Source organism: Petaurus breviceps, unplaced genomic scaffold (assembly GCF_028583685.1).
Source record: "Petaurus breviceps papuanus isolate PSGF00001 unplaced genomic scaffold, PetGlider_PUasm1.0 38, whole genome shotgun sequence".
NCBI lineage: Eukaryota > Metazoa > Chordata > Mammalia > Diprotodontia > Petauridae > Petaurus > Petaurus breviceps.
This window is the reverse complement of record NW_027186304.1, coordinates 59,655,483-59,664,337: the sequence shown is the minus strand read 5'-3', so window position 1 is coordinate 59,664,337 and position 8,855 is coordinate 59,655,483. Positions and strand designations below refer to the sequence as shown.

General features: G+C 39.8%; 2 protein-coding genes across 2 annotated transcripts in view; both read left to right on the top strand.

The window, feature by feature from the left end:
• PXDNL (peroxidasin like) overlaps positions 1-8,855 on the top strand; it is a 557,041-nt gene that overhangs the window by 86,143 nt on the left and 462,043 nt on the right. The window lies entirely within an intron of this gene.
• The window catches only part of PCMTD1 (protein-L-isoaspartate (D-aspartate) O-methyltransferase domain containing 1), a 548,363-nt gene that overhangs the window by 154,277 nt on the left and 385,231 nt on the right, over positions 1-8,855 (top strand). The gene's annotated exons all lie outside the window — the stretch shown is intronic.

The window sequence follows — 8,855 nt, the reverse complement described above, 5'->3', positions numbered from 1 at the left end:
CTCTCTGTATTTTGTGCTGTTTTTTGGGCCCTCCTGGCTTACACTCATTGTCAATGGTAAGTATTTCTCTTTGGAACAGCAACCCTGAGGGTCTTTCCCTCCCAGCTTGATTTTTCCTTTTTTTTCTAATTAAAAGAGCCATTTTTAAAGAGGCCTATTCACTGAATGGGTGTTACCTCACTCTAAGATAAGTACCTGAAAAGGCCTTAGCCTAAAAGGGTCAGGGTCTCCCATTGCATCCTGAGGAATGTCAGGCCACTGCACCCAGAAGGCTCTGGAGGAGAAACTGAGGCTGGTGACTTTGCACAGCCTCCCTCATTCAAATCAAAGTCAACTATGTCATCATTTCCCTGATGCCACGGTTGCCTTTGAAAAGGAAGGACAAACACAACAGCAACAATTTAGTACGTGTTTTCCAGGAGCTGCTGTGGTTCCAGACTTCACTATCCTCTGGCCTGTATGGTAATGAGCCTTTTAGGATTAAAATAACTCAGTTCTCAAGCAACCAATAGCTCTTTGCCAAAGCCCTTACTTAATGACCTTCCACCTTGGTAGAAACTGCTGGAGTTTGTTCTTTGTTAACAGAGATAGGGCCACTTTCACACCAAAATGAGACATTGGGGTGAGATTCTGGTGCAACAAAAGGAAAAAAAATTATAAAAATAGCTTATATTTATGCAGTCCTTTACAATACAAAACACTTTCCACATATCATCCTATGAGATCCGTGAAAATGTTATTATACTTATTTTAAAGATAAGAAAACTGAATCTCAAATAGGTTCCCTGACATATTCAAGATCACAGGGCAAGTAAGTCATGAAACTGGGAATCCAGCCTAGGTTTTGTGACTTCCATACCACTGTACTTTGTTCTACACTTAATTGGTAATCAGTGTTTGGTATTTGGTCTATTGATATTTAGACAAGCAACGGGTAATTGCTTGTAAATTAATTAGCATTATGTTGTTATTTAAAACAAACACTAAATAGTCTATGCACAAGTGTCCCATGAGTGCAGATTATAGACTTACCTCTTACTTTTAGTAGCATAGTATTAAAAAGAAACAGCAATGAAGGAAGGAAGGATTGTGATAATCCATTTGTAAACAAACCAATTATTTGATTAGAAATAATACCATAGGGGGCAGAGCCAAGATGGTGGGGTAGAAGCAGGACCTCCCTGCGGCTCCAGGTTCCACCTTCCCCAATTCATGTAAAAGGGGACTCTGAACAAACTTTGGAGCTGCAGAACCCACAAAATGACACAAAGAAGCTAATCTCCCCCTGAGGACAGACCAGCAGGCCGGCAGAAAACGGCCAGCTCAGCGCTCTGGGAGCCAAGCCCAGGCCCACGTGAGCCAGAGGCTTTAGCCCCAGGGAGGGCCTAACCAGCCACAGGCTGGAGGGACTCCAGATCACCAGCAGCTGTGGCCGTTTCCAGATTCATCAACACATAGATGCAAAGGACAAAGTGAGAGGTCAGTACAGTGCAGACTTTGGGACACAGTAGTTGGGAGTGCATCAGCTTTTGCGCCCAGGGCGAGAAGCCACTCAGGAGCCAGGGCCATGCAGCCACAGCCACGTGGCAGCTTCAGCTCCTTGCCTGCATACTGTAGGGGGACCAGGCTACCAGTCTGAGGGGTAATCGCTCTTGTTTTAACCTGCTTGGATCCAGATTGTGGTCTAGGGTGGAAGTTCTGGGGTGTATGTCCAGCTTGCCAGAGAGTATGGAGGCTTAAGCAAGAGACCCAACCAATACCTCTGGCAGCTGAGGAAACCCCAGCATTTGGTATGAAGCTCCCCTGTCTGGTAGCAGAGTCCTACTGTAGCAAAAAGCCCAAAAGTCAAGTAATTGAGTGGCAACATGACCAGGCAAAGGAAACAAAGCAAACAGAAGATTCCAACATTAGACTCCTATTTTGGGGACAAAAAGGATCAAAGCATGGAACAGGAGGAAGACAGTGAAGTCATAATTCCTGCATCAAAAGCTTCAAAGGAAAATATGAGCTGGTTACAGGCTATAGAGGACCTTAAGAAGCAGATAAGAGAAGTGGAGGAAAAATTGGGAAGAGAAATGAGAACAATGCAAGAAAATTACAAAATGAGTGTCAACAGACTGACTGAGGAAAATAACATCTTAAAAAAATAGACTAACTCAAATGGCAGAAGATGCTCATAAAGGCAATGAGGAGAAGAATGCCTTAAAAAGTCAAATTTACCAGACGGAAAAAGAATCTCAAAAGCTCACTGAGGAGAATCATTCCTTCAGAATTAGACTGGAGCAAATGGAAGCTAATGACTTTATGAGAAATCAAGATGCTGTTAAACAGATCCAAACAAATGAAAGAATAGAAGGCAATGTGAAATATCTCATGGAAAAACCATTGACCTGGAAAATAGATCCAGGAGAGATAATTTAAAAATTATTGGACTACCTGAAAGCCATGATCAATGAAAGAATGTAGAAATCATCCTCCAAGAAATTCTCAAGGAAAACTGCCCTGATGTTTTAGAACCAGAGAGCAAAGTAAAGGTTGAAAGAATCTACCGATCACCTCCTGAAAAAGATCCCAAAAAGAAAACTCCTAGGAATATTATAGCCAGGTTCCGAAATTCCCAGATTAAGGAGAGAATATTACAAACAGCCAGGAAGAAACAATTTGAATATTGTGGAAACACAATCAGGATAACCCAGGATCTGGCAGATTCTACACTGAAGGATTGAAGGGCATGGAATGTGATATTCCAGAGGTCAAAGGAGCTGGGATTAAAACCAAGAATCACCTTCCCAGCAAAACTGAGTATCATGTTTCAGGGGAAAATATGGTCATTCAGTGGAATAGAGGACTTTCAAACATTCTTGCTGAAAAAACCAGAGTTGAATAGAAAATTTGACATTCAGATACAAGAAGCAAGAGAAGCATGAGAAGGTAAACAGGGAAAAGAAATCATAAGCAACTTATCAAAGTTGAACTACTAACATTCCTACATGGAAAAACGATAATTGTAACTGATGAAACTTTTCTCATTATGAAAATAGTTAAAGGGAATATACATATATATATATATATGTCTATATATGAGGGTATATGGGCATATGTAATGTAATATAATGCCAAGGAAAGGCAACTTCCCAAGGTTCAGAATACCAGCATAGGTGCTCTCCATTTTATTCAGTGACAAACCAAGAACAGAGAAGATCAAAACATGACATCATTCCAAATACAGCATTTACTAAGCTGATTAAATAATCTCCAAGTACTACCCCACCCCAGGACCTTCCAATCATTCAATCAATTACAAAGTCCCTGTTCTAAATACTACTCTTCCCCTAGGCTGTACCTTCATTTAGTCCACCACAAAGCCCCTCTTCTCAAATGGAGATTAGTTTCCAAACATAAGTAAAATACCTTCATTTGTTCAATCACAGAGCACAAAAAGGTCAAAAGTTCCCCACCCCTGGAATAGCAAGGAGTACAAAGCATAGTGCCTCTATTTGTTCCAGGATCCATGGCCATTGAGATTGAGATTGTAAGGCCAAGGATCCTGGAGGGGTGGAATGTGATAATAATGGCATTTAAAGATTCCCCTGTATTGGCTTGGTTTTCAAATTGATTGTGTTAAAACCCAGAGCTTTTTAATCCCACCTGGGGGATGGACTTGTTGATGTGAAAAGAAAGTCCTGAACTGGGAGGAGCTGGTGACGTAGATTTGGAGAGACAAGAGAGAGGCAGAAGAACTTTTTGGAAGCAGCACCTCGTGGAGGCAGAGAGAGACTGAATGGATTGCTGAGGGCCACTTTGAATTGCCTTGGACTTTTGAGACCTGCCCTCTGAGCTGCCAAGGACTGAGGAGACATGGCTGTTTTGCTGGTACTTTGTCTGTCTGTTTTGATGTTGTTTTGCCAGATTTGTCCACTGGTGAAAGACAGTCCTGTTGTTGAAGAAGTCCTGGAACCTGGCTTTTGGTTAAGAAGCCCTGAGACTGTCCTGCAGACAGAGAGTGAATACTGTCCACTGGTGAAGGACAGTGCTGTTGTTGCAGGGGTCTGGAGACTGTCCTGCAGACAGAATGAATACTGTCCACTGGTGAAGGACAGTGCTGTTGTTGCAGGGGTCTGGGAACCTTTCTGTTGGTTCAGAAGCCCTGAAGAAGGATTTTCTTGTTGTATGTTTACAGAAATCCTGGGAGAGGGTTTTGCTAATGTTTTCAGGGGTTCTAGGACTGTTCTACAGACAGAGGATGAATTAATGAAGAGACTGGCAATGTATCTTGTGGCCTTGCTAAGCCTTGTCTCCCCAGGAACTAAGATTGCTGAGAACTTGCCTCGTGTCAAGATGAAGAAAAGACCTCCATTTGGGTATTAAGTGCTGTGCTTAAACTTGATGTAACTCTGGGGTAGATTCAATTGTGATCCAGGGGTGGGGAACTTTTGACTTTTTTGTGCTCTGTGATTGAACAAATGAAGGTATTTTACTTATGTTTGGAAACTAATCTCCATTTGAGAAGAGGGGCTTTGTGGTGGACTAAATGAAGGTACAGCCTAGGGGTAGAGTAGTATTTAGAACAGGGACTTTGTAATTGATTGAATGATTGGAAGGTCCTGGGGTGGGGTAGTACTTGGAGATTATTTAATCACGCTTAGTAAATGCTGTATTTGGAATGATGTCATGTTTTGATCTTCTCTGTTCTTGGTTTGTCGCTGAATAAAATGGAGAGCACCTATGCTGGTATTTTGAACCTTGGGAAGTTGCGTTTCCTTGGCATTATATTACAGCATATGAATATATATGTGAATATGTGTATATATGTTTACAGGTATACATAGATAGAGGGCACAGGACCAATTTAATAGGAAGGGATGATACTTAAAAGGTGAAATTAAGAGATGAGAGAGGAATATAATGAGAGGAGATGGGGAGAGACAGAATGGGGTAAACTATCTCATATAGAAGAGGCAAGGGAAAATGCTTACAATGGAGGGGAAGAACGGGAAGGCAAAAGGGATTGGGTCAACCTTATTCTCATTGAATTTGGCTTGGGGAGGGAATGAAATACTCAGTAAATAGAGTATCTCACCCTACACGAGAATAGGGGGGGAAGGGCATAAGAGGGGGGATGATGGACAGAATGGCAGGCTAGGGGGAAGGGAAGTTGGAAACACCCACTTTTGAAAAGGGATGGCATCAAAGTAGAGAATAGAACAAGTGGGAGGTGGGATAGGAGGGAGGGAAATATAGTCAGTCTTTTACAATGTATCTACTATGTTAATGTTTTGCATTAACTACACATGTACAACCTATACTGAACTGCTTATCTTCCCAGTAAGGGTGGGTGACAAGGGAGGAAGGGAATGAATCTGGCATTCAAAGTTTTAAAATCAAATGTTTAAAAAATATATATAAACTATTATTAATACTATTTTACATGTAATTGGGAAATAAGATATACAGGCACTGGGGCATAGTGATCCACCATGCCTTACTGGAAAAGTCAAAAGGGGTATGGGAGAAAATATGAGAGAGAGCAGATTGGAGGAGGGGACATCCTGTGGGACTGCTATTTTGGGGCGATGGGTAGGGGAAAAACGGGGAGAAAATTTGTAACTCAAAATCTTGCGGAAATGAATGATGTAAATCAGCAGTTAATAAAGCATTTGAAAAATAAAAAAAAGAAAGAATACCATATTAGTTGAAATAATTAAATATGACATTTTTTTCTAAGTAAAAGTAGGAATAATATAAAATATTTAAGATGTCAGCCATGGAAGACATGTGAGTAAAAAGGAGCCCTTTCCTTGTTTTGCTGAGTGCATAGTAATCTAAAAACAGTGAACAATATTCTTATGAGTAGGCACAGTCACTGAAGTTCGTTTTAGAGTTTGAGGTGGTTTTCTAATGAATTAGAGAACAGAGAAAAGTATATTATCCAGTGGATATTTGCCTATGGGTTTTTTTTTTTTAATCTTTCAGAATTAGAAACAGGAGGTTACCCTGATGTAGGTAGGATTCAGGCTTTTGCATAATAATTTATAAGAATTATTAAAAGCTGCAAATGAGAGTTGCCACTCTATGAGAATAGATGATCTCTAAGATTCCTTCTTGGTGCGGCTGGGTGATACAGTGAATAGAGCATTGACCCTGGAGTCTGGAGGACCTGAGTTCAAATGTGGCCTCAGACACTTAACACTTACTAGCTGTGTGACCTTGTGCAAGTCACTTAGCCCCAGTTGCCCCTATGAAAAGGGGAAAAAGAAAAGATTTCTTATAGCACTAGAATTCTGTGATGAGGTAACTGCAAACATTAGGAATACTTACTAAGCAAATTTGTGAAATGTTTCCTGGAGGTCTTAAAGATTCTTAAACACTCATGAGTATATTTTAGTTTCGTCCTTTTGGAAAGCAGTGAAACAGATGACTTGCTTTCATGCCCTTCCTAGAATTATTATTTTAAGATAATTATTCCTGTTTCTTGTATATAACAAAATGGTTATATATAGGTATGTACATATACATACATAATACATACATATATACATATGGATATGTTTCATATGGTGTTTCTAATACCAAATGCTGTAATGCAGGTATTTTATGGTCCTCAGCTCAAGACTCTAATTTAGGTGGGACTGAAATAAATGTGAGGATATTTTCAGAAAGGAATTGCTTATTGACTTAAACAAGTTTTATATTTTTTTAGTGTCTGTCAGATATTTTAATGGAAATCTACTTCTACAGTTCATAAGCCCCCAATAATGTGTTTATTTTTACCACATAACCACGGAGGATACAGTTCAAAGGAAAAGACATTTAGACAGATTAGTAACATGTGACAATTCCCACTTCTTCACAGGGTATACTTTTTCACAAGCTATCGTGCCCACTGGGGGCAAGCTTACACACAGAGTACATACGTGACCATGCAGTATACGTAAGAGGTCATGGTAAACCCCAGTGCTCTATTGATGCCATTGTTCTATTCTTTTATACTCTCTTTTGGAAATTGCATTGTCCCTGTGAGGTGTGGAGGCTCTGCTTTCTACTAGGCATTTCTGTTAGTCTTTGGTGTTACCATCTGAAAATCTAAAGCTTCTTCAGAACCATCTGCTTTTTTTCTGCTACTAAGTGCTCACAGTGTGTAGCTATTAAACTTTTTTCCTAGCAAGGGGGGCCTAATGGAGTAAATAAAAATAATTTTTAAAAACTGCACTAAAAATTTTGGGACATACAGTATATGCTGAATGACCATGCGCTCATTCAGTTGCATATCATAATATGGGAAATAGGTGTTTTTTTAATCCCCCTTTCCAGAGTCTAAGATGAATAGCTGGCACCTTCTTCAAGAAGAACTCTGGAATTTGTTAGGTGCAGGTAGCTCATTGACTGTTGAGATCAAAGATTAAAATTAACATGAAATTCAGGTCCAAAGGATAAAGATAAGAAGAAAAGACTACTTGCAACGACAGTAGTTCCACAACGGCCATTTTAAATAAATTATAGATTGTAAAGGGAGAAAGTTTTTAAAAAGTAAAGATGTTGCTCCTGTCATCATTTCTTAAAGAACTTAACTATTTCAAAATAATTAACACCCACAAAGTGGAAAAAAAATAAGTCTTGAAAGCACCTCATCCAGCAAATTCAGGATCTCTTTGCCAAGAATAATAAAGGACAATACTGCATTAGAGAAGGGGCACACTTGCAAAATTATATCAAGGAGAACGAAATTTAGTCTCACAAAAGGCAGTTTGGCCTGATGGGTAGAGAACTAGACTTGGAGCCAGGAAGATCTAGGTTCAAATCCAGCTTCGGAAATATATTGTCTGTGTGACCTTGGGTGAGTCAGTTAATCTCTTAGTGCTCTAGGCAACTCTGTAACACTATACAATGGTCAACAGAATTTCATCATCCAAGACTTTCCTCTACTAATGAAATCACTGGTTCATTCTCCACTCTTACTCCTGTAGTCACACAAAATAGTAAGACTCAGGCCTCAAAATACTAAATAAAGCAAGGAATGGCAGTGTTGCCCAAGGAGATGAAATCAGGAAGAATGACTTGCCTTGATCAGAAGAAGTCTGTACTGGAGGCACCACAAATTTGAAGGCACTTAGGGACTAATTTTCAAGACATCTTAAGAAAAGATTCCATAAGAAGAAAAAAAAAATCATGGATGATGCTTTTACTGAAGGAAAAAAATGGTAAATGAAAAGGATTTCTCATCTCTACAAAATATGTGAGAACAGTTTGTGTGTGTCTAAAGTATATCCCTGGTAAAAACTTGAGGAGGGAGTAGGGAAACATTCACAGATGATTTCTACAGTGGCAGACTTTTGCAGTCACCCAGTGACTGAAAGAAATAGACAAGCTAAGAACCTGCTATGTTCCTATGTATTAATTAAAAAAACTGAACAGAACAAAATGTAGTCAGGTCAGGTGTTCTTAACCTCTTTTTTTTTGTATAATGGATCCCTTTGGAAATCTGGTGAAAAAAAATGAATGCCTTCTCAGAATGTTTTTGAATATATAAAATAAATAGGAATGTAAGGGAAACCAATTATAATGAAATATAGTGTCTCTCTCTCTCTTTGTCTCTCTTTCTCTCTCTGTCTCTCTCTGTCTCTCTGTCTCTCTCTGTCTTTCTGTCTCTGTCTCTCTGTCTCTCTGTCTCTGTCTCTCTCTGTCTCTGTCTCTCTCTGTCTCTGTCTCTGTCTCTCTGTCTCTGTCTCTCTGTCTCTGTCTCTCTCTGTCTCTGTCTCTCTCTCTCTGTCTCTCTCTCTCTCTGTCTGTCTGTCTGTCTGTCTGTCTCTCTCTCTCTCTCTCTCTCTCTCTCTCTCTCTCTCTCTCTCTCTCTCTCT